Source organism: Procambarus clarkii, chromosome 19 (genome assembly GCF_040958095.1).
Source record: "Procambarus clarkii isolate CNS0578487 chromosome 19, FALCON_Pclarkii_2.0, whole genome shotgun sequence".
NCBI classification, from domain to species: Eukaryota; Metazoa; Arthropoda; class Malacostraca; order Decapoda; family Cambaridae; genus Procambarus; species Procambarus clarkii.
This window is the reverse complement of record NC_091168.1, coordinates 17757162-17782855: the sequence shown is the minus strand read 5'-3', so window position 1 is coordinate 17782855 and position 25694 is coordinate 17757162. Positions and strand designations below refer to the sequence as shown.

Here is a 25694-nt window from a genome sequence, read left to right as displayed (position 1 = left end):
GGCAGTCCAGAAATATGCAGTCTGCCCAACCATCTCTGTCCTGTCTTATCCTTATGTGTACTCACCTATATGTACTCACCTATATGTGCTTGCAGGATCGAGCATTGACTCTTGGATCCCGCCTTTCGAGCATCGGTTGTTTACAGCAATGACTCTTGTCCCATTTCCCTATCATACCTGGTTTTAAAATTATGAATAGTATTTGCTTCCACAACCTGTTCCTGAAGTGCATTCCATTTCCCCACTACTCTCACGCTAAAAGAAAACTTCCTAACATCTCTGTGACTCATCTGAGTTTCAAGCTTCCATCCATGTCCTCTCGTTCTGTTACTATTCCGTGTGAACATTTCGTCTATGTCCACTCTGTCAATTCCTCTGAGTATCTTATACGTTCCTATCATGTCCCCCCTCTCCCTTCTTCTTTCTAGTGTCGTAAGGCACAGTTCCCTCAGGCGCTCTTCATACCCCATCCCTCGTAGCTCTGGGACGAGTCTCGTTGCAAACCTCTGAACCTTTTCCAGTTTCATTATATGCTTCTTCAGATGGGGACTCCATGATGAGGCGGCATACTCTAAGACTGGCCTTACGTAGGCAGTGTAAAGCGCCCTAAATGCCTCCTTACTTAGGTTTCTGAATGATGTTCTAACTTTTGCCAGTGTAGAGTACGCTGCTGTCGTTATCCTATTAATATGTGCCTCAGGAGATAGATTAGGTGTTACGTCCACCCCCAGGTCTCTTTCACGCGTCGTTACAGGTAGGCTGTTCCCCTTCATTGTGTACTGTCCCTTTGGTCTCCTATCTCCTAGTCCCATTTCCATAACTTTACATTTGCTCGTGTTGAATTCTAGTAGCCATTTCTCTGACCATCTCTGCAATCTGTTCAGGTCCTCTTGGAGGATCCTGCAATCCTCATCTGTCACAACTCTTCTCATCAACTTTGCATCATCCGCAAACATCGACATGTAGGACTCTACGCCTGTAAACATGTCGTTAACATATACAAGAAATAGAATTGGTCCCAGCACCGATCCTTGTGGTACTCCACTTGTTACTGTTCGCCAGTCCGACTTCTCGCCCCTTACCGTAACTCTTTGGCTCCTTCCTGTTAGGTAGTTCCTTATCCATTCTAGGACCTTTCCCCCCACCCCCGCCTGCCTCTCGAGCTTGAACAGCAGTCTCATGTGCGGTACTGTATCAAAGGCTTTTTGGCAGTCCAGAAATATGCAGTCTGCCCAACCATCTCTGTCCTGTCTTATCCTCGTTATTTTATCATAGAATTCCAGAAGGTTTGTTAGGCACGATTTCCCTGTCTAGAACCCATGTTGATGTTTGTTCACAAACCTAATGTTCTCCAGGTGTGCAACCAGTCGTAGCCTAATTATTCTTTCCAGTATTTTACAGGGGATGCTTGTCAGTGATACAGGTCTGTAGTTAAGTGCCTCCTCCCTATCTCCTTTCTTGAAGATCGGCACGACATTTGCCTTCTTCCAGCAACTGGGCAATTCTCCTGACATAAGTGACTCATTAAAGATCATTGCCAGAGGCACGCTGAGGGCCTGTGCTGCTTCTTTTAGTATCCACGGTGATACTTTGTCTGGTCCAACTGCTTTAGTTGCATCTAGAGTTGTCAACTGTTTCATTACCTCCTCTGCTGTCACCTCTATATCTGATAGTCTTTCATCTAGGGTAACCCCTTCCAACAATGGGAGCTGCTCAGGCTCGGTAGTGAACACTCCATGGAAACTGGCATTCAGTGCCTCGCAGATTTCCTTGTCACTTTCAGTATATGCCCCCTCTGTCTTCCTTAGTCTTGTCACTTGGTCGTTCACCGACATTTTTCTTCTTATATGACTGTGTAGTAACTTAGGTTGTTTTTTCGCTTTGATTGCAATATCGTTCTCATAGTCCCTTTCCGATGTTCGTCTTATGTTAATGTAATCGTTCCTAGCTCTGTTGTATCTGCTTCTGTTGTCCTCTGTTCTTTGTCTTCTGTACTTCCTCCACTCCCGCCTGCTGGCCATTTTTGCTTCCTGACACTGTCTATTAAACCATGGGTTATTATATTCCTTCTTATTTTTTCCCTTTACCGTTGGTATAAATCTCTCTTCGGCCTCCTGGCATTTCTGTATGACTAGGTCCATCATATCTTGGACTGTCTTTCCTCTAATTTCTTCCTCCCACTGCACTTCACCCAGATAGTCCCTCATCCCCCTGCACCCGAGCTTTTTAAAATAGTAAATGCTACTATTTTTGCAAAATTATTACGAGATCTATTATTCTAATAAGAGTTTGATAAAATACAAACCCTGGGGCCATAGAACGGCTATTTAATCCCCTTGAACGGACCTGTGCATGGGCCACTGAGGCATCGAAAAAAAACAGACCGGCTTGGGAAAAAAGCAAAATTGCCGGTCTATGGCCCAGCTGATGGCTGTGCATGAATGGCTAATGGCTAATGGCTGTTAGTTATGGAGCTAGGTTAGACTATGTATGTTTAAATCTCTGATTTAAACAGAGCCAGTGTTCAGTCAAATAACTGAATTTATCAAATCTTATCCTTGTATAATATACAAGCTGATGTGAGATCCCTGTCTACAGGTGGACTGGAACTATTATCCAGTAGGCAGTCTACTGTATTTTATCAAACCGTTATTAGTATAATAGATCTCGTAATAATTTTGCAAAAATAATGGCATTTACTATTTTTAAAAGATTATTAGCAAATTTACAGAAATGGTGCATTCGGAAGACAAAACCAATTTTTCACTTTTGACAATTGAGCACCTGCTACATCCAGATTCTAGGGAGGAAAGGAAGGACGATCTTACTGGATCCCATAGCCTCTCCGAGGCACAAACCAGGCTTTTACATAACCCCCCCCCCCCCTGCACCCGAGCTTTTTAAAATAGTAAATGCTACTATTTTTGCAAAATTATTACGAGATCTATTATTCTAATAAGAGTTTGATAAAATACAAACCCTGGGGCCATAGAACGGCTATTTAATCCCCTTGAACGGACCTGTGCATGGGCCACTGAGGCATCGAAAAAAAACAGACCGGCTTGGGAAAAAAGCAAAATTGCCGGTCTATGGCCCAGCTGATGGCTGTGCATGAATGGCTAATGGCTGTTAGTTATGGAGCTAGGTTAGACTATGTATGTTTAAATCTCTGATTTAAACAGAGCCAGTGTTCAGTCAAATAACTGAATTTATCAAATCTTATCCTTGTATAATATACAAGCTGATGTGAGATCCCTGTCTACAGGTGGACTGGAACTATTATCCAGTAGGCAGTCTACTGTATTTTATCAAACCGTTATTAGTATAATAGATCTCGTAATAATTTTGCAAAAATAATGGCATTTACTATTTTTAAAAGATTATTAGCAAATTTACAGAAATGGTGCATTCGGAAGACAAAACCAATTTTTCACTTTTGACAATTGAGCACCTGCTACATCCAGATTCTAGGGAGGAAAGGAAGGACGATCTTACTGGATCCCATAGCCTCTCCGAGGCACAAACCAGGCTTTTACATAACCCCCCCCCCCTGCACCCGAGCTTTTTAAAATAGTAAATGCTACTATTTTTGCAAAATTATTACGAGATCTATTATTCTAATAAGAGTTTGATAAAATACAAACCCTGGGGCCATAGAACGGCTATTTAATCCCCTTGAACGGACCTGTGCATGGGCCACTGAGGCATCGAAAAAAAACAGACCGGCTTGGGAAAAAAGCAAAATTGCCGGTCTATGGCCCAGCTGATGGCTGTGCATGAATGGCTAATGGCTGTTAGTTATGGAGCTAGGTTAGACTATGTATGTTTAAATCTCTGATTTAAACAGAGCCAGTGTTCAGTCAAATAACTGAATTTATCAAATCTTATCCTTGTATAATATACAAGCTGATGTGAGATCCCTGTCTACAGGTGGACTGGAACTATTATCCAGTAGGCAGTCTACTGTATTTTATCAAACCGTTATTAGTATAATAGATCTCGTAATAATTTTGCAAAAATAATGGCATTTACTATTTTTAAAAGATTATTAGCAAATTTACACAAATGGTGCATTCGGAAGACAAAACCAATTTTTCACTTTTGACAATTGAGCACCTGCTACATCCAGATTCTAGGGAGGAAAGGAAGGACGATCTTACTGGATCCCATAGCCTCTCCGAGGCACAAACCTGGCTTTTACATAACCCCCCCCCCCCTGCACCCGAGCTTTTTAAAATAGTAAATGCCACTATTTTTGCAAAATTATTACGAGATCTATTATTCTAATAAGAGTTTGATAAAATACAAACCCTGGGGCCATAGAACGGCTATTTAATCCCCTTGAACGGACCTGTGCATGGGCCACTGAGGCATCGAAAAAAAACAGACCGGCTTGGGAAAAAAGCAAAATTGCCGGTCTATGGCCCAGCTGATGGCTGTGCATGAATGGCTAATGGCTGTTAGTTATGGAGCTAGGTTAGACTATGTATGTTTAAATCTCTGATTTAAACAGAGCCAGTGTTCAGTCAAATAACTGAATTTATCAAATCTTATCCTTGTATAATATACAAGCTGATGTGAGATCCCTGTCTACAGGTGGACTGGAACTATTATCCAGTAGGCAGTCTACTGTATTTTATCAAACCGTTATTAGTATAATAGATCTCGTAATAATTTTGCAAAAATAATGGCATTTACTATTTTTAAAAGATTATTAGCAAATTTACAGAAATGGTGCATTCGGAAGACAAAACCAATTTTTCACTTTTGACAATTGAGCACCTGCTACATCCAGATTCTAGGGAGGAAAGGAAGGACGATCTTACTGGATCCCATAGCCTCTCCGAGGCACAAACCAGGCTTTTACATAACCCCCCCCCCTGCACCCGAGCTTTTTAAAATAGTAAATGCCATTATTTTTGCAAAATTATTACGAGATCTATTATACTAATAACGGTAAATAAATAATAAATAGTAAATAAATCAAAATCAGTTACATTATTTTATCTTATTCATAGCATAAATGTTCTCGAAGATTACTAAAAAGAAATTGAATTAGACTACAGCAAATTGGCAAACTTTACCTTGTATCTGTTTCCACCGAGTTTGTTTGGGGCGTTCTTCAACATATCAGCAATACTTGTCTCAACATCTCTTTCAGTTGCATTAGTGTGGGTGTTGATACAGGCTTCTGGAAATTTATAAGAATTAATTAATATATATAATTATAATTCACTTTGCTATTCCCCATTCCACAGTCCTCTCGTCCTTCCCACTTCCCTGTCCCCACATCATCCCCACTATTCCCACTTCCCTGTCCCATCGTCCTCCTTACCATTTTCCCCTCCCCTGTCCTTCTTCCTCCCCCACCATCTCCCATTCACCTGTCCCTTTGTCCTCCCCAGCATTCCCCTGTCCCCACCATCCCCAACTCCCCAGTCCCCTCGTCCTCCCCACCATTACCCTCTCCTCTGTCCCCTCGTCTTCCCCACCATACCCCCCTCTCGTCCTCCCCACCATTCCAAACTACCTCATCCGATGCATTCTATAATGGTCTGATGCTTCCATCAGAAAATTGGGAACATCAAATGATCTGATATTCCCATCACTGAAAAATAAGAACAGCTAAAAAAATGAAATGAAAAAAATAAAAAAATAAACTATACTCATGAAATGAACAGTATGGTAAACAACACAGCTCAATTTCAATGCAATGTCACACAAAATTATTAAATCGAAATGAAAATAAATTGAAATCTATGAAAATTCAAATTATCAATACAATCGGAAATATTGAAATAATATCGCAACATAATATAGTGTGGGTTGCTCTTACGTGCAACAGACGGTGCTGTTTTTCAAAAAAGGCATGGTTTTACCTGTCACAAGTGTGGCATATCTATACTTATACTCACGAAATGAACGGTATGGTAAACAACATAGCTCAATTGCAATGCAATGTCACAATAACATTTAATAACAATAATAACAATAACATTTAAATATACTTTAAGATATAATCTAGAAGAAAATAAGAACATTGAAACGGTTCATGAACTCGATTTCAATAAAGGACACTATGGGGAACTTTGAAAAACAGTTAATGAGTATAATTAGACAGACTTGTTGCTAGGCAGAGGAGTAAATAATGAGATATATGGCAAATTTTGCAAAATATACGGCACACAAACATTCATACCCAAACAAAGCAAAATGCTAGGTAAGAACAAAGCAGTTGGCCCGTAGGGGAAAGGAGATACCCACAAGACTGGAATACAAGTCATTAACAAGCACACAAGTACTACACTACACAACAACCGCACTACTACCAGAACTGGACGAATCACTACCAAAACAACACATTGCACATCACTACCAAAACAACACAACACAACACAAGCATTGGCAAAGAATTATAGACCAGTTGCACTAACATCCCACATAATAAAATTATTTGAGAGTGATCAGGAGTCAGATTACTAGTTTTATAGAGACCAATGACCTCCACAATCCAGGCCAACAAGGATTTAGAGCAGTTTCTATGATCGAGCCACTGAGATCTATAAAGAATTCTGATCAAGAAAGAGATCTAGGGGTGGTTTTAGATAGAAAACTATAACCTGAGGATCATATTAAGAACATTCTGCGAGGGGCCTATGCTACACTTTTTAACTTTAGAATTGCTTTTAAATACATAGGTCAAAAAGTTTTAAAAGTTTTAAAAGTTTTTTAAACCTCTCGTGTATCATGAGTGTGTTAAAGCATCAGATGGTGCATTCAGATGATGAATATTACCTAGTTCCTTCATCTGGGAAGAATGAACACATATTGGTGCATTCGGATGATAAAAACTAACTACTGTAGTTTAATTGATCAACAGACTGTATATCATATGCAGACTGTATGTGGATCTGCGGGCCACTCCAAACAACAGCCTGGTGGACCAAGCTCCACCAGGGCTAAAGCACAAAGTGATATAGATGTGATAGAGAAACTAGGTCAAATGGAGGAGTAGGTCTGTATATTAAACAGCACCTGACGTGCACAGAGCTACTAAACTCAATGTGGTGGTAGAGTGGTGGGGGGGGGGGGGGGGGGGGGGGAAACATTGCAGAAAAAAACAAAAATACAATTTGGTCAACAAAACAGCATTGTTTAAAATAGAAGACATGGGTTGTCATTTTGGGGGTAAGGTAGGTTACATTGAGTTAATTAGTTAGTACTTAGTTTTTATCTTAAACTGGTTGGGAGAGGTACAGTGTTGCTGTGCTGGTGAAAGAACACCTAAAGGTAAATTAAATAATGATTGCGAATCCACAAGAAGTTGACATAATATCGCTAGAGATCTGCAATCAGGATGATAAACTTTCCTTAAAGAATTTGACAAACACTTGCTGATAGGACATGAAGTAAATGAAATGTATGTCAAGTTTTGTGAAATATATGATAAAAGCACAACAAAATTTGTACCAAAGGAGAGATGCAGAACTAGGAAAAGGGGTTTGTTCAACAGAAATTGCGAGAGGGCCTGAGACCCAAACACACACAAATGGAATCAATATATAGCAAGAGGCCAAACCCCCAAACATACAAGCGATGCAAAGATGCGAGAAACAGCAGCAGCATTAAGGAGAGGGACTTAAGGACCATAAATAAAGTGTGAAAATAAACTCGAGTAAATTTTTTTAACTACTCTCGACAGTGAAGAAAAACAAATATTCAGACGATTTGTGTTAGAATCATTAATCTTACACTTTCGGTCATATTCAACAACACAAATACATACACACACATTCCTGTTGCTGTAGCAAGTGAAGAATTACACACACAGATCACAATAACGTGATGCATCAAATGAACAAATCCACAAGGGCCGTGACGAGGATTCGAACCTGCGTCCGGGAGCATCCCAGACACTGCCTTAATCGACTGAGCTACAACAGGGTAAAAGGGTTGAAACCGAAGTTCTACTGAACTTACTGGATCCCATAGCCTCTCCGAGGCACAAACCAGGCTTTTACACAACCCCCCCCCCCTGCACCCGAGCTATGTCAACAGGCCGTTCTCCCTCTTCGCCCTTCCGAATGCACCATATCAGTAAATTTTTTAATAATCTTTTAAAAATAGTAAATGCCACTATTTTTGCAAAATTATTACGAGATCTATTATTCTATAGAATAATGCATATAAATGCATATATGCATATAAATACAAAACATAAATACAAAAGTAAATGTAAATAATTTTACCTTGCACCTAGATCCACCAAGCCTGTATGGCGCGCGTTTCAGTACTTCGGAAATCTAGAACTATCTTGAATCTCTAATCTGCAATGAAACAATACATATTATTGCACTTACCAAAACATGGATGAATGTAGAAAATACAGAACTATTAGCTGAATATCAAATAAATGGATTTAATCTATTTCACACAGATAGATATATTACACCGTGTATATTAGGTAATACCTAACATACACGCCTCCACACACACTACATTTGAAATGTAGTCTCAAAAAGACTACATTTCAACAGCAAAGATTACTCCATAAAAAAATAATTAAATTATTGACCAACATGAGAGAGGGTTAGCCAACATGAGGGTTGTGTTGATTGCCTGAAAATATTTAAATTGTGTAATGTATTGAAAGGCATTTTTCAAGTTACAACATTTTTTAAATTACTGAACTAGGTTCTAGGCTTTGCTAGGCTTAATTCAATTATTACAGATAAGCCTAACCTAGCCTAGAACCCAGTGGGTTTTCTTCCTATTGGGGAGTGTTGTACATGCCTCGCCTCCACATACACACTAGCACAGCCAGGCATCGCCTCCACATACACACTAGCACAGCCAGGCCTCGCCTCCACATACACACTAGCACAGCCAGGCCTCGCCTCCACATACACCAGCACTGCCAGGCCTCGCCTCCACATACTCACCAGCACAGCCAGGCCTCGCCTCCACATACACCAGCACTGCCAGGCCTCGCCTCGCCTCCACATACACCAGCACTGCCAGGCCTCGCCTCCACATTTAAACCAACCAAGCCCACAAATACGTTAACATGGACCAGCATTACACCGTCTAACATACTCTGTCAGATGTAACAACTAAATTTGTGAATTCAAGACCAAATCTATTGTATAACACAGTGTTAGTACGAGAAAAACATTACTTACATTCGAAGCCGTGTTTTAAAATGGCGGCGGTCTTGTACTGACGCTCCAAACTGTGTGTTCGTTTGCGTATGATGAACGTGTGACAATTTACTACAACAATTATTTAATTATTCTTATTCTTTATTTTAATATTTTTAGGGTACATGAAATTTCAAACTTATTTGCACACAATAATATAATTGCATTGTCATAACCTTTATATATTACGGAAAATACGATGACATGAACGAAGTCAAAGTGAAGTTGAAGTCAAAGTCATTCGCCGAACGTATTAGTCTTTTTTTTCATACATACATAGTTGATTTACAAACATAATGTTGGATTTATAGATAGAGCTAGTGCATACAATACCTAAAGCCACTATAGTAGGCCTATATAGCATTTCAGGCAACCGGGCAGTATATATGGACCCCTTACTCAAATCTCTGAATATGTTAGATATTAAGTCCCTGCACATACTCTCATGTGTATTTTATATATATAAAACGCTGCACTGTAATGTCAATCCTGACCTTAAAAGCTTCCTAGAAGGTTGTAACAGATCCCATGAGCACCACACCAGAAACAAATACCTATTTGATATTCCAAGAGTACGACTTAGTCAAACTAGAAATGCTTTACAAATCAAGAGACCTCGAATGTGGAATGACCTTCCCAATTATGTTAAAAACTGTACCTCTCCCAACCAGTTTAAGATAAATAAAGATAAATTTATAAGTTAAGAAAAATTCCACAAATCAACAACCCTGTTACTGACCCTGTATTTACCCAAGTCTTTCCTAAATCTAAACTTATCCAATTTATACCCATTGTTTCGTGTTCTATCTTGTGTTGACAATTTTAATACCCTATTAATATCCCCTTTGTTATATCTATTCAGGAAATTGTGGTTGATCTCGAACCCATTGATAATGTGACGACTTATACAGAATTTTGTAACTATATCATCAAGATTGTAACCAGCTTAGCTAAATGTAGTGTGGGGTTCAGTCCCTAAGCCCATATATGTGCCTCTCTAACCATTTAGGTTACAGGGCAAAAACATAAAAACAAAGGTAACTGCAGAAGGCCTATTGGCCCATACCAGGCAGCTCCTATCTATAACAGATAAACACTAAGTACTACCTAATTAACTCAATGTAACCTACCATCCTAACCCCCAAAATGTCAATCCATATCTTTTATTTTAAACAATGCTGTTTTGTTGACCAAATTGTATTTTTACTCTTTTTCTGTCATGTTTCTCCCACCCCTGTTTTTTCCCTTTTTTCTTATTTTTTCTCAACATAATTCATACTTTAATTATGCGGATCAGGACATCACCTGATCAAACACATCAAACATCGTTTGACCACCATCAAACACACACATTTCGTGTGTGTTTGACGCTCACTGATATGTACCAGCGTTGTTTTATATATGGTGCTATTCTATCTTACGCTTTGTTGCTCTTTTTTACCTACGGGCTCATAGAACATTCTATTGCGAAAACATTGGCACAAAAATGAATGACGTACATACAATAATAATGTCAGGACAGTGATATAATTATAAACTTTCAAAGCACTGTATCGCCCATGTGTCGTCTTGTCACCAATACTGGGTAACAGTTCCGCCACTTCCCACACTCTTGCGGGTGGGCAGCGACCATTATTCTACGTTTATATTCATATCACCGTGTTGGGAATTTCATTGCGAGTACATTGATACCAAAATTAACGCTGTAGGACAAGTGTGGAAGTGATAACAATCCCAAGAGTAAAAACATTTTGTTGCTCTTGGGCACTCACGGCGAGTCATCTACGTAGGTATTTATTGGGTGCTGGTATTCATATAACTTTTGGTGACCGTTTTTGCTGATTTTCTTCTAGAGAATGTTATTGCGAACACGTTGGTACCAAAATGAAATACATAGCTCGAGAACTAAGGTCAGGAGAGTAAAAAGAGTATACACATTTTTGTTTTGACGCTTAATTAAGGTTATTGTGAGTACTCATCGCCTGCCTAGAAACTGGAACTAGTAATTCCATCTATCATACATATCATACAAGAGGAGCCACACATCTATGGATCATCCAATAAAATCAGCAGACTTCTAGATGTTACTACTGCTCGGCTTAGACTCGGTTACAAGTATCTCTGGGAATTCTCATTATCTGCTGATGTAGACCTGACCAAATGTAAACTGTGTCAACAAAATTATTCGCACACCCTCCGTCACTATGTGATGGAGTGCGAAAAGATACATGAATTTAGAGACAATTCTATAACCAATGTTCCAGCGATGTGTCAATATTTCATTCAAAATGATCTGCTACCAGAAATTTTAGCCAAATATCCCCAGTTTGCTAACTGTAGATAACAACTAAGTGATTGTAACCTATCCACCGCTGCCCACTGGATGGGGGACGGTTTGCAGGACAAACATATAAATTTTGATACTAGCTCTCCACATATGTCAGTTGCTTAATTTAGAACCTGTACTTGAGGTCGATCTCGAACCCATTGTTGATGTGATGACTTATATTGAATTTTGTAACTAGCTCATCAAGATTGTAACTTGCTTAGCTAAATGAATTGTGGGGTTCAGTCCCTGAGCCCATTATGTGCCTCTGTAACCCTTTCCACAACCGCCCACAAGATGGGTATGGGGTGCATAATGGGGTGGGGTGTCTTGGCCAAACGTGCCACATCAAAACCACAAGTTGACATTGAATGTGAATTAACAATGAGACAAGTAAGATTTATACTAATACATTTATACTAACTCTGTTGAGCGTTGACCATTTATACATCAAATCTGTTGATGTGAGCACTTTAGTTTAGTCTGCCGTTTAAAGAAAAAAAGAGCATATCAATGGTATATCACAGAAAACGAATTTATCATGAACTCATGTATTTGTCTTATCATATTGAACTGCATTCATATTTTTAATATATAACAATATGAATATACAAATTTCTGTAAATCCCCTACCTTGTTGGAATCTGTGGAAATGAATGAGCAAATGTGCTGGCTGAAGGCGCTGAAGGAAACCACATTGGTTTCATTTTGGATACAAATGTCCATGGAAATTCAAAATGGAAACTAATTATATAGTTGAACCTGCAGAGACGAGTTTAAGAATCTGTGTTGAGAGTGATGGACACAGCCTTCACAATTATACTTCAGAGAATGTAAACATCTAAGAGTCATTAGAAATATGTGTAGAATAATAAACCCTACATTGTTTGAGTTAGGGAAAACACCATTTGTGATATATAGATACTATAGCTGTTCCTAAAGATTCACCCTTTTTTGCACCAGCAAGATAACATATAAGATTTTAAGAGTTGACGAATGTTAATATTCTTGTTTGATAAACTGTGAACTTGAGACATAGTTAATAAGAACATATTAACACAACAAAATGTTTTCAAAATCCTTAACACCACTTTCCAGCAACTTATATAATTTATATAAATTATTTTAGAGAATAATACATAAATTATATATTTAAACATGATATAGTGTTTAGTGGAATGTATAAGGAGTCAAATTGTGTTAAAAAGAGCAATTTTTAGAAAATTTGGAAAAATACTTTTTTCTGTTCAAATTATAACTAAATGGATTATAAAGGTTTCACTCAGCCAATATATATCATTCACAATTTATTAATGAATTTTACAAAAAAACACCATAAATTTTATATTTAAACATGTAAAAACTATTTGTTTTACATTTGGAAGAAAATAATTGTAGAAAAACAATTTATAATTAAACCTTTGTGTTTGGATTTTTTGAGTAAAAGTTTCTCAAAGGCTCTCCTGCACCATTCTCAATGCAAATCATTCCCACACCTATGGCAAGAGATAGGCGAACGTTGTGTAGATGATTTGTGTTTGCTGGGTAGTCCCCTTTCCTGTAGTCAGCTCTCCTTTCCCAGATCTCTTGTCCCATGGTCATAAGTTTGAATTCCATCATGTAGTCAAAGACTAGGACACATTGGTCACTGGCCCCTAGAGGTATTTCATGCTCTAAATTCTCGATATCTTCTACGTTCTGGGTGAAAATCAGGTCTAATAGGCTCGGTGCATCTCCTCCTCTTTCCCTTGTGTCTTCCTTCACATGTTGTGTCAGGAAATTCCTGTCTATAACATCTACTAATTTTGCTCCCCACGTTTCGTCCCCTCCATGGGGATTCCTTGATTCCCAATTTATCTCTCCATGATTTAGGTCCCCCATGATCAGCAGCTTCGCTCTCATTCTGTGGGCTAGTGTTGCTGCCTTCTGCAGTTCATCTATACATGCTTTGTTGTTGTCATCATACTCCTGCCTGGGTCTTCTACTGTTTGGTGGGGGATTGTAGATTACCAGGATCACAATCTTCCTCCCATCTACTGTCAGAGTTCCATGTATGAAGCTTGTGCACTCATTGGTAACTCGATTTCCCAGGTCTTCAAACTTCCATTTCCGCTTTATTAGGAGTGCTACTCCCCCTCCCTGTCTCTGTGTCCTCTCTTTTCGTATCACCTGGTACCCTTCAGAAAAGATTGCATCTGAGATCATGTCATTAATTTTAGTTTCCACAATTGCAACTATGTCAGGATCTGCTTCACTCACTCTTTCTTTTATCTCTTCTGCTTTATTAGATACCCCATCAGCATTGGTGTACCAAACCTTGAGATTCTTCATGGAAACTCTTGTACCAGAGTTCTCCCTTTCTCTGGGGGTCTGGGGGGATCTGGGGGATGTCTGGGGGGTGACTGGGGGCAGAGGGGATCCGGGGGATCTGGGGGGTGTCTGGGGGATGACTGGGGGCGGGGAGGGTCCGGGGGATGTCCGGGGGGATCCGGGGGGTGTCTGGGGGGGTCCGGGGGGTGTATGGGGGGTGAAAGAGTTCAGGAGGGGTGCTTGGGGGGCTACTGGGGGCTGGGCTTCTAGGAAGGTAGGTAGGAGGGTCTGGGTTAGGGCCTGGGTAGGTAGGTCTGGAGTAGGAAGGGCATACTGGGTCTGAAGATTAGGGAGGGCATAGAGGGGTTGGGAGATAGCGTAAGGTTGGGAGACAGATAGAGGTTGAGAGGTTGGGAGGGGGAAGGATAGAGGGGGTGGGGGGGACCTCCCACCTCCCTCGCAAGGGTGGGGGGTCACATGGAAGGAGAGGGGATGAGGAGGGGTGAGGGCAGGGTAGGCTTTGGGTGTTGAGGGGATGAGGTCTGGGTGGGTTCTTGGGGTTGAGGGGATGAGGTCTGGATGGGTTTTGGGGGTTGAGGGGATGAGAGCTGGGTGGGTTTTGGGGGTTGAGGGGATGAGGGCTGGACGGGTTTTGGGGGTTGAGGTGATGAGGGGGTCCTTGGAATGTGGGATGAATTTGACTCCAGTGGGGTCAGAGGGGTCAAGGGATGTGCTGGGGAGATTAGCAGGGGCGGCTGATTTGGGGAAGGGGTGACCTGAGAAGCACTTGTGAGCTGGTTAGCATGGGGTGGATTAGCACTGGGGTGTGTAGCTGCGCTCAAATGGGAAGAGTCGTATTGTTGTTTGCATGCTCTGTGGGCAATCTGTTCCTCCTTCGTCATGAATTTGTCAATAAATACGTTGTAGTAATTTTCGCTACCTCTGAGTAGGTGTTTGTGATGCAGTATGTAATCCACTGCCTCTTCGTTAGTGAACTGTACCAGGACAGGTCGTTTCCTGTTACAGTTGTATGGTCCAATGCGTCGGTGGACTTGCACCTCATTCCCTGCCATCTGGGCTCTCATGTCTCTCAAGATCCCCTGTAGTTCCAAATCCTCAATCTCCATCCTTTCCTGCCTCGATGGTGCCCTGGCTTCAAGTAATCCATGGATTATGATTGTCCTCTTTCTCAGTTCAGGGTCATGCTGGTGGCCCTCTCCCTGGCTGACCCCCACCCCTCCTACACCCGCTACTCCACCTACTACTACTACCCCTTCCCCTGCCAAGCTTTCCTTATTCCTGCCAAATTCATTAGTAAGCCTAGATATTTCTCCTTGCCATTCTACCCTGCTCTTCCTGATTTCCTCTTGAATATAATCCATAAACTCTTGTTTGAGTCTTTGAACCTCGCCCTGTATCTTATTAAAGACTTCACTTTTAATCCCCTGGATTAGATCACCTATCCAAACATCCCTCTTCTCTACAAATTTCCCAATCATCTTCTCCACAAACCTATCTTCTTCCTCAATCATAATACTGTTGGACCTAGACCCCCTTCCTGACCTAGTCATTGCTATAATGCAACCTTACCCACAGGGGTTCCAAGTATCTTACCGTCCTGCTAACACAATAGGTGAGTGAATCTCCAAGCGTCGTCCCACGTGGTGGTAGGAGGGTTACTGCCGGGGTGAGGTCACGCGGTCAGAGGTCGGTGAGGTCTGCTCCACACTACACACTGCCACAATACTTCCTCAACTATATTGAATTACGCTATTTAAACTGTTTTTCTTCACTACCTTATGGCTCTGGCCAAAACTCAAGGTTTTTTCATTCACTTGTACACACTTTTTCACTTCGAAGTTGCCTGATTACCCCTCCCACTCCACTAGTGAACCAGGAGCTCCCAACCCACGTCCACCCAACACGATGGTCACAAGACAAGTGTGTGTGTGTGTGTGTGTGTGTGTGTGTGTGTGTGTGTGTGTGTGTGTGTGTGTGTGTGTGTGTGTGTGTGTGTGTGTGTGTGTGTGTGTGTGTGTGTGTGTACTCACCTAGTTGTACTCACCTAGTTGTGCTTGCGGGGGTTGAGCTCTGGCTCTTTGGTCCCGCCTCTCACCCGTCAATCAACAGGTGTACAGGCTCCTGAGCCTATTGGGCTCTATCATATCTACACTTGAAACTGTGTATGGAGTCAGCCTCCACCACATTGCTTCCTATTGCATTCCATTTGTCAACCACTCTGACACTAAAAAATTTCTTTCTAATATCCCTGTGGCTCATTTGGGCACTCAGTGTCCACTAGTGCGTGTGCCCCTTGTGTTAAATAGCCTGTCTTTATCAACCCTGTCGATTCCCTTGAGAATCTTGAATGTGGTGATCATGTCCCCCCTAACTCTTCTGTCTTCCAACGAAGTGAGGTTCAATTCCCGTAGTCTCTCCTCGTAGCTCATACCTCTCAGCTCGGGTACTAGTCTGGTGGCAAACCTTTGAACCTTTTCCAGTTTAGTCTAATGCTTGACTAGATATGGACTCCATGCTGGATCCGCATACTCAAGGATTGGTCTGACATATGTGGTATATAATGTTCTGAAAGATTCCTTACAAAAGTTTCTAAAGGCCGTTCTTATGTTAGCCAACCTGGCATATGCTGCTGATGTTATCCTCTTGATATGAGCTTCAGGGGACAGGTCTGGCGTGATATCGACCCCCAGGTCTTTCTCTCTCTCTGACTCTTGAAGTATTTCATCTCCCAAGTGATACCTTGTATCTGGTCTCCTACTTCCTACCCCTATCTTCATTACATTACATTTGCTTGGGTTAAACTCTAACAGCCATTTGTTCGACCATTCCTGCAGCTTGTCCAAGTCTTCTTGAAGCCTCAAGCTGTCCTCCTCTGTCTTAATCCTTCTCATAATTTTGGCGTCGTCAGCAAACATTGAGAGGAATGAGTCTATACCCTCTGGGAGATCATTTACGTATATCAGAAACAGGATAGGTCCAAGCACAGAGCCCTGTGGGACTCCACTGGTGACTTCACGCCATTCTGAGGTCTCACCCCTCACTATAACTCTCTGCTTCCTATTGCTTAGGTACTCCCTTATCCACTGGAGCGCCCTACCAGTTACTCCTGCCTGTTTCTCCAGCTTATGCATCAACCTTTTATGGGGTACTGTGTCAAAGGCTTTCCGACAGTCCAAAAAAATGCAGTTCGCCCATTATTCTCTTTCTTGCTTAATCTTTGTCACCTGATCGTAGAATTCTATCAAGCCTGTAAGGCAAGATTTACCCTCCCTGAACCCATGTTGATGGGTTGTCACGAAGTCTCTTCTCTCCAGATGTGTTACTAGGTTTTTTCTCACAATCTTCTCCATCACCTTGTATGGTATACAAGTTAAGGACACTGGCCTGTAGTTCAGTGCCTCTTGTCTGTCACCCTTTTTAAATATTGGTACTACATTAGCAGTCTTCCATACTTCTGGTAGGTCTCCCGTTTCCAGTGACCTACTATACACTATGGAGAGTGGCAAGCAAAGTGCTCCTGCACACTCTTTCAACACCCATGGTGAGATTCCGTCCAGCCCAACTTCTGGTAGGTCTCCCGTTACCAGTGACCTACTATACACTTTGGAGAGTGGCAAGCAGAGTGCTCCTGCACACACTTTCAATACCCATGGTGAGATTCCGTCCGGCCCAACAGCTTTTCTCGCATCCAGCTCCAATAGGTGCTTCTTTACCTCATCTCTTGTAATTTCGAACCTTTCCAAGGTCACCTGGTTTGCTGCCACCTCTCCTAGCACCGAGACTTCTCCCTGTTCTATTGTAAAGACCTCCTGGAACCTTTTGTGTGTGTGTGTGTGTGTGTGTGTGTGTGTGTGTGTGTGTGTGTGTGTGTGTGGGTGGGTGTGTGTGTGTGTGTGTGTGTGTTTGTGTGTGTTTGTGTGTGTGCGCGCGCGTGCGTGCATGTTGTTCTCGCATATTTATGCTTGCAGAGTTGAGTTGAGCTTCAGTTCTTTGGTCGCGCCTCAACCTTTAATATTTAATTTTGTCGGGGGACAGGCAGCCTGTGTATATACATACGTTAGGCTTATATCAACATCACCCCCCCCCCCTAGGTGGAATGAAACTGACCCCGCCCCAAGGATGCAACTCCACAACAAGCTGGCTTACTCCTGGGCTCCGCATCCCGTCTTCCTGCAATGACAGTTCTCTTTGTAACACTGTGGTCGATCTTAGTGAAGGAGCCCAAGGAAGCCACTTTTTGGACTTTTTTTATAAAGTCTGGAAAAATGAAGCTAAAAAGCAAACATAAATATTCCAGGACCTAGTGTTGCACACATGTGTATTATATTAGGCCTCAGAGTATATTAGGTCTAGGATAGTTAGGTTAAGTTTTATTAGTAACATAAATATGACAACTTTTCAGGTTTGTCCAAATTCAATAATACACAAGTGTATACTTTCTATTGGTCCATCACCACATATTTCTACTGTCGACCACATTAGTTACTGTGAGTACTCTCACTTTAGGAGGCCGGCGTGACCACTTCTCTTCTTAGTGCAGTTGTTCACAGCACTTGACACTAAACAATCAATCTAATGTCTCCCTGGATTATTTTGAGTAATTAGTCTCACGGTGTGTTCCCTTGTTCGAGTGCTTCTCATTCTTTATAATGTCCTCGTCTGCCTTGTCGATTCTCTGAAGCTTTAACAAGTTCAGCGTATAACTGTCTCCAACAACTTTTGTCTCAGAGTGAGGCCAGGTTTGACTCCTTTATTACTTGTTACAATATAACTAATGCACGTCAGCTGTGGAACTAGTCTAGTGGCATAACTCTCAGCTCTGGGACTATTCTGGTGGGCATACCTCTCATCTCTGGGACTATTCTGGTGGGCATACCTCTCATCTCTGGGACTATTCTGGTGGGCATACCTCTCAGCTCTGGGGCTATTCTGGTGGGCATACCTCTCAGCTCTGAGACTATTCTGTTGGGCATACCTCTCAGCTCTCGGACTATTCTGTTGGGCATACCTCTCAGCTCTGGGACTAGTCTCGTGGTATACCTCTCAGCTCTGGGGCTAGTCTGGTGGGCATACCTCTCAGCTCTCGGACTATTCTGTTGGGCATACCTCTCAGCTCTGGGACTAGTCTGGTGGTATACCTCTCACCTCTGGGACTAGTCTCGTGGTATACCTCTCAGCTCTGGGACTAGTCTCGTGGTATTCCTCTCAGCTCTGGGGCTAGTCTGGTGGGCATACCTCTCAGCTCTGGGACTATTCTGGTGGGCATACCTCTCAGCTCTGGGACTAGTCTGGTGGTATACCTCTCAGCTCTGGGACTAGTCTGGTGGTATACCTCTCAGTTCAGGGATAGTCTGGTGGGCATACCACTCAGCCCTGGGACTATTCTGGTGGGAATACCTCTCAGCTCTGGGACTAGTCTAGTGGGCATACCTCTCAGCTCTGGGACTAGTCTGGTGGGCATACCTCTCAGCTCTGGGACTAGTCTGGTGGGCATACATCTCAGCTCTGGGACTAGTCTGGCGGGCATACCTCTCAGCTCTGGGACTACTATGGTGGGCATACCTCTCTGCTCTGGGACTAGCCTGGTGGCATAAATCTCAGCTCTGGGACTAGTCTGGTGGGCATACCTCTCATCTTTGGGACTATTCTGGTAGGCATACCTCTCACCTCTGGGGCTAGTCTGGTGAGCATACCTCTCAGCTCTGGGACTATTCTGGTGGGCATACCTCTCAGCTCTGAGACTATTCTGGTGGGCATACCTCTCATCTCTGGGACTATTCTGTTGGGCATACCTCTCAGCTCTGGGACTAGTCTGGTGGGCATACATCTCAGCTCTGGGACTAGTCTGGTGGGCATACCTCTCAGCTCTGGAACTATTCTGGTGGTATACCTCTCAGCTCTGGGACTAGTCTGGTGACATACCTCTCAGCTCTGAGACTAGTCTGATGACATACCTCTCAGCTCTGGGACTAGTCTGGTGGCATACCTCTCAGCTTTAGAACTAGTCTGGTGGCATACCTCTCAGCTCTGGGAGCAGTCTGATGGCATATCTCTCAGCTCTAGGACTAGTCTAGTGGTATACCTCTCAGCTCTGGGACTAGTCTGGTGGCATACCTCTCAGCTTTAGAACTAGTCTGGTGGCATACCTCTCCGCTCTGGGACTAGTCTGATGGCATATCTCCCAGCTCTAGGACTAGTCTGGTGGTATACCTCTCAGCTCTGGGACTAGTCTGGCGGCATACCTCTCAGTTCTGGGACTAGTCTGGTGGCATACATCTCAGCTCTAGGACTAGTCTGGTGGCATACCTCTCAGCTCTGGGACTAATCTGGTGGTATACCTCTCAGCTCTGGGACTAGTCTGGTGTAATACCTCTCAGCTCTGGGAATAGTCTGATGGTATACCTCTCAGCTCTGGGACTAGTCTCGTGGCATACCTCTCAGCTCTGGGAGTAGTCTGGTGGGCATACCTCTCAGCTCTGGAACTAGTCTGGTGGCATAACTCTCAGCTCTGGGACTAGTCTGGTGGGCATACCTCTCAGCTCTGGGGCTAGTCTGGTGGGCATACCTCTCAGCTCTCGGACTATTCTGTTGGGCATACCTCTCAGCTCTGGGACTAGTCTGGTGGTATACCTCTCACCTCTGGGACTAGTCTCGTGGTATACCTCTCAGCTCTGGGACTAGTCTCGTGATATACCTCTCAGCTCTGGGGCTAGTCTGGTGGGCATACCTCTCAGCTCCTGGACTATTCTGGTGGGCATACCTCTCAGCTCTAGGACTATTCTGGTGGGCATACCTCTCAGCTCTGGGAATAGTCTGGAGGTATACCTCTCAGCTCTGGGACTAGTCTGGTGGTATGCCTCTCAGCTCAGGGGATAGTCTGGTGGCCATACCTCTCAGCTCTGGGACTATTCTGGTGGGCATACCTCTCATCTCTGGGACTATTCTGGTGGGCATACATCTCAGCTCTGGGACTAGTCTGGTGGTCATACATCTCAGCTCTGGGACTAGTCTGGTGGGCATACCTCTCAGCTCTGGGACTATTCTGGTGGGCATACCTCTCAGCTCTGGGACTAGTCTAGTGGGCATACCTCTCAGCTCTGGGACTAGTCTGGTGGGCATACCTCTCAGCTCTGGGACTAGTCTGGTGGGCATACATCTCAGCTCTGGGAATAGTCTGGCGGGCATACCTCTCAGCTCTGGGACTAGTATGGTGGGCATACCTCTCTGCTCTGGGACTAGCCTGGTGGCATAACTCTCAGCTATGGGACTAGTCTAGTGGGCATACCTCTCATCTTTGGGACTATTCTGGTGGGCATACCTCTCAGCTCTGGGGCTAGTCTGGTGAGCATACCTCTCAGCTCTGGGACTATTCTGGTGGGCATACCTCTCAGCTCTGAGACTACTCTGGTGGGCATACCTCTCATCTCTGGGACTATTCTGTTGGGCATACCTCTCAGCTCTGGGACTAGTCTGGTGGGCATACATCTCAGCTCTGGGACTAGTCTGGTGGGCATACCTCTCAGCTCTGGAACTATTCTGGTGGTATACCTCTCAGCTCTGGGACTAGTCTGGTGACATACCTCTCAGCTCTGAGACTAGTCTGATGACATACCTCTCAGCTCTGGGACTAGTCTGGTGGCATACCTCTCAGCTTTAGAACTAGTCTGGTGGCATACCTCTCAGCTCTGGGACTAGTCTGATGGCATATCTCTCAGCTCTAGGACTAGTCTAGTGGTATACCTCTCAGCTCTGGGACTAGTCTGGTGGCATACCTCTCAGCTTTAGAACTAGTCTGGTGGCATACCTCTCCGCTCTGGGACTAGTCTGATGGCATATCTCCCAGCTCTAGGACTAGTCTGGTGGTATACCTCTCAGCTCTGGGACTAGTCTGGCGGCATACCTCTCAGTTCTGGGACTAGTCTGGTGGCATACATCTCAGCTCTAGGACTAGTCTGGTGGCATACCTCTCAGCTCTGGGACTAATCTGGTGGTATACCTCTCAGCTCTGGGACTAGTCTGGTGTAATACCTCTCAGCTCTGGGAATAGTCTGATGGTATACCTCTCAGCTCTGGGACTAGTCTCGTGGCATACCTCTCAGCTCTGGGACTAGTCTGGTGGGCATACCTCTCAGCTCTAGGACTAGTCTGGTGGCATAACTCTCAGCTCTGGGACTAGTCTGGTGGGCATACCTCTCAGCTCTGGGACTAGTCTGGTGGTATACCTCTCAGCTCTGGGACTAGTCTCGTGGTATACCTCTCAGCTCTGGGACTAGTCTTGTGATATACCTCTCAGCTCTGGGGCTAGTCTGGTGGGCATACCTCTCAGCTCCTGGACTATTCTGGTGGGCATACCTCTCAGCTCTAGGACTATTCTGGTGGGCATACCTCTCAGCTCTGGGAATTGTCTGGAGGTATACCTCTCAGCTCTGGGACTAGTCTGGTGGTATGCCTCTCAGCTCAGGGGATAGTCTGGTGGCCATACCTCTCAGCTCTGGGACTATTTTGGTGGGCATACCTCTCAGCTCTGGGACTATTCTGGTGGGCATACCTCTCGTCTCTGGGACTATTCTGGTGGGCATACATCTCAGCTCTGGGACTAGTCTGGTGGTCATACATCTCAGCTCTGGGACTAGTCTGGTGGGCATACCTCTCAGCTCTGGGACTAGTCTGGCGGGCATACCTCTCAGCTCTGGGACTAGTTTGGTGGGCATACCTCTCTGCTCTGGGACTAGCCTGGTGGCATAAATCTCAGCTCTGGGACTAGTCTGGTGGGCATACCTCTCATCTTTGGGACTATTCTGGTGGGCATACCTCTCAGCTCTGGGGCTAGTCTGGTGGGCATACCTCTCAGCTCTGGGACTATTCTGGTGGGCATACCTCTCAGCTCTGGTACTATTTTGGTGGGCATACCTCTCAGCTCTGGGACTATTCTAGTGGGCATACCTCTCAGCTCTGGAACTAGTCTGGTGGGCATACATCTCAGCTCTGGGACTAGTCTGGTGGGCGTACCTCTCAGCTCTGGAACTATTCTGGTGGGCATACCTCTCAGCTCTGGGGCTAGTCTGGTGGGCATACCTCTCAGCTCTGGGACTATTCTGGTGGGCATACCTCTCATCTCTGGGACTATTCTGCTGAGCATACCTCTCATCTCTGGGACTATACTGGTGGGCATACCTCTCATCTCTGGGACTATTCTGGTGGGCATACGTCTCAGCTCTGGGACTAGTCTGGTGGGCATACCTCTCAGCTCTAGGACTAGTCTGGTGGTATACCTCGCAGCTCTGGGACTAGTCTGGCGGCATACAACTCAGTTCTGGGACTAGTCTGGTGGCATACCTCTCAGCTCTAGGACTAGTCTGGTGGTATAACTCTCAGCTCTGGGACTAGTCTGGTGGCATACCTCTCAGCTCTGGGACTAGTCTGGGGCATACATCTCAGCTCTGGGACTAGTCTGGTGGGCATACCTCTTAGCTCTGGAACTATTTTGGTGGTATACCTCTCAGCTCTGGGACTAGTCTGGTGACATACCTCTCAGCTCTGGGACTAGTCTGATGACATACCTCTCAGCTCTGGGACTAGTCTGGTGGCATACCTCTCAGCTTTAGAACTTGTCTGGTGGCATACCTCTCATCTCTGGGACTAGTCTGATGGCATATCTCTCAGCTCTAGGACTAGTCTGGTGGTATACCTCTCAGCTCTGGGACTAGTCTGGTGGCATACCTCTCAGCTTTAGAACTAGTCTGGTGGCATAGCTCTCAGCTCTGAAACTAGTCTGATGGCATATCTCTCAGCTCAAGGACTAGTCTGGCGGTATACCTCTCAGCTCTGGGACTAGTCTGGCGGCATACCTCTCAGTTCTGGAAATAGTCTGGTGGCATACCTCTCAGCTCAAGGACTAGTCTGGTGGTATACCTCTCAGCTCTGGGACTAGTCTGTCGGCATACCTCTCAGCTCTGGGACTAGTCTGGTGGCATACCTCTCAGCTCTGGGACTAGTCTGGTGGTATACCTCTCAGCTCTGGGACTAGTCTGGTGAAATACCTCTCAGCTCTGGGAATAGTCTGATGGTATACCTCTCAGCTCTGGGACTAGTCTGGTGGCATACCTCTCAGCTCTGGGACTAGTCTGGTGGTATACCTCTCAGCTCTGGGGCTAGTCTGGTGGGTATACCTCTCTGCTCTGGGACTATTCTGGTGGGCATACCTCTCAGCTCTGGGACTATTCTGGTGGGCATACATCTCAGCTCTGGGACTATTCTGGTGGGCATACCTCTCAGCTCTGGGGCTAGTCTGGTGGGCATACCTCTCAGCTCTGGGACTATTCTGGTCGGCATACCTCTTAGCTCTGGGACTATTGTGGTGGGCATACCTCTAATCTCTGGGACTATTCTGGTGGGCATACCTCTCAGCTCTGGGACTATTCTGGTGGGCATACCTCTCAGCTCTGGAACTATTCTGGTGGTATACCTCTCAGCTCTGGAACTAGTCTGGTGACATACCTCTCAGCTCTTGGACTAGTCTGATGACATACCTCTCAGCTCTGGGACTAGTCTGGTGGCATACCTCTCAGCTTTAGAAGTAGTCTAATGGCATACCTCTCAGCTCTGGGACTAGTCTGATGGCATATCTCTCAGCTCTAGGACTAGTCTGGTGGTATACCTCTCAGCTCTGGGACTAGTCTGGTGGCATACCTCTCAGCTTTAGAACTAGTCTGGTGGCATATCTCTCAGCTCTGGGACTAGTCTGGTGCATACCTCTCAGCTCTGGGACTAGTCTGGTGCATACCTCTCAGCTCTGGGACTAGTCTCGTGGTATACCTCTCAGCTCTGGGACTAGTCTGGTGAAATACCTCTCAGCTCTGGGAATAGTCTGATATTATGCCTCTCAGCTCTGGGACTAGTCTGGTGGCATACCTCTCAGCTCTGGGACTAGTCTGGTGGGTATACCTCTCAGCTCTGGGACTAGTCTGGTGGCATAACTCTCAGCTCTGGGACTAGTCTGGTGGTATACCTCTCAACTCTGGGGTTTGTCTGGTGGGCATACCTCTCAGCTCTGGGACCATTCTGGTGGGCATACTTCTCAGCACTGGGACTAGTCTGGTGGTATACCTCTCAGCTCTGGGACTAGTCTGGTGGTATACCTCTCAGCTCTGGGGCTAGTCTGGTGGGCATACCTCTCAGCTCTGGGACTATTCTGGTGGGCATACCTCTCAGCTCTGGGACTATTCTGGTGGGCATACCTCTCAGCTCTGGGACTATTCTGGTGGGCATACCTCTCATCTCTGGGACTATTCTGGTGGGCATACCTCTCATCTCTGGGACTATTCTGGTGGGCATACCTCTCATCTCTGGGACTATTCTGGTGGGCATACCTCTCAGCTCTAGGACCAGTCTGGTGGCATACCTCTCAGCTTTAGAACTAGTCTGGTGGCATACCTCTCAGCTCTGGGACTAGTCTGATGGCATATCTCTCAGCTGTAGGACTAGTCTGGTGGTATACCTCTCAGCTCTGGGACTAGTCTGGCGGCATACCTCTCAGTTCTGGGACTAGTCTGGTGGCATACCTCTCAGCTCTAGGACTAGTCTGGTGGTATACCTCTCAGCTCTGGGACTAGTCTGTCGGCATACCTCTCAGCTCTGGGACTAGTCTGGTGGTATACCTCTCAGCTCTGGGACTAGTCTGGTGAAATACCTCTCAGCTCTGGGAATAGTCTGATGGTATACCTCTCAGCTCTGGGACTAGTCTGGTGGCGTACCTCTCAGCTCTGGGACTAGTCTGGTGGTATACCTCTCAGCTCTGGGGCTAGTCTGGTGGGCATACCTCTCATCTCTGGGACTAT

General features: G+C 44.6%; 1 protein-coding gene and 1 long non-coding RNA gene across 4 annotated transcripts in view; one reads left to right on the top strand and one right to left on the bottom strand.

Annotated features, from left to right (window-relative positions):
• LOC123757612 (uncharacterized) overlaps positions 1–25694 on the top strand; it is a 55416-nt gene that overhangs the window by 2578 nt on the left and 27144 nt on the right. The gene's annotated exons all lie outside the window — the stretch shown is intronic.
• LOC138366500 (uncharacterized) lies at positions 5085–9209 on the bottom strand. Its single transcript, XR_011229144.1, has 3 exons — positions 9183–9209; positions 8250–8327; positions 5085–5191 (listed from the first exon to the last, which is right to left on the bottom strand). It is a non-coding gene; the product is annotated as an uncharacterized lncRNA (long non-coding RNA).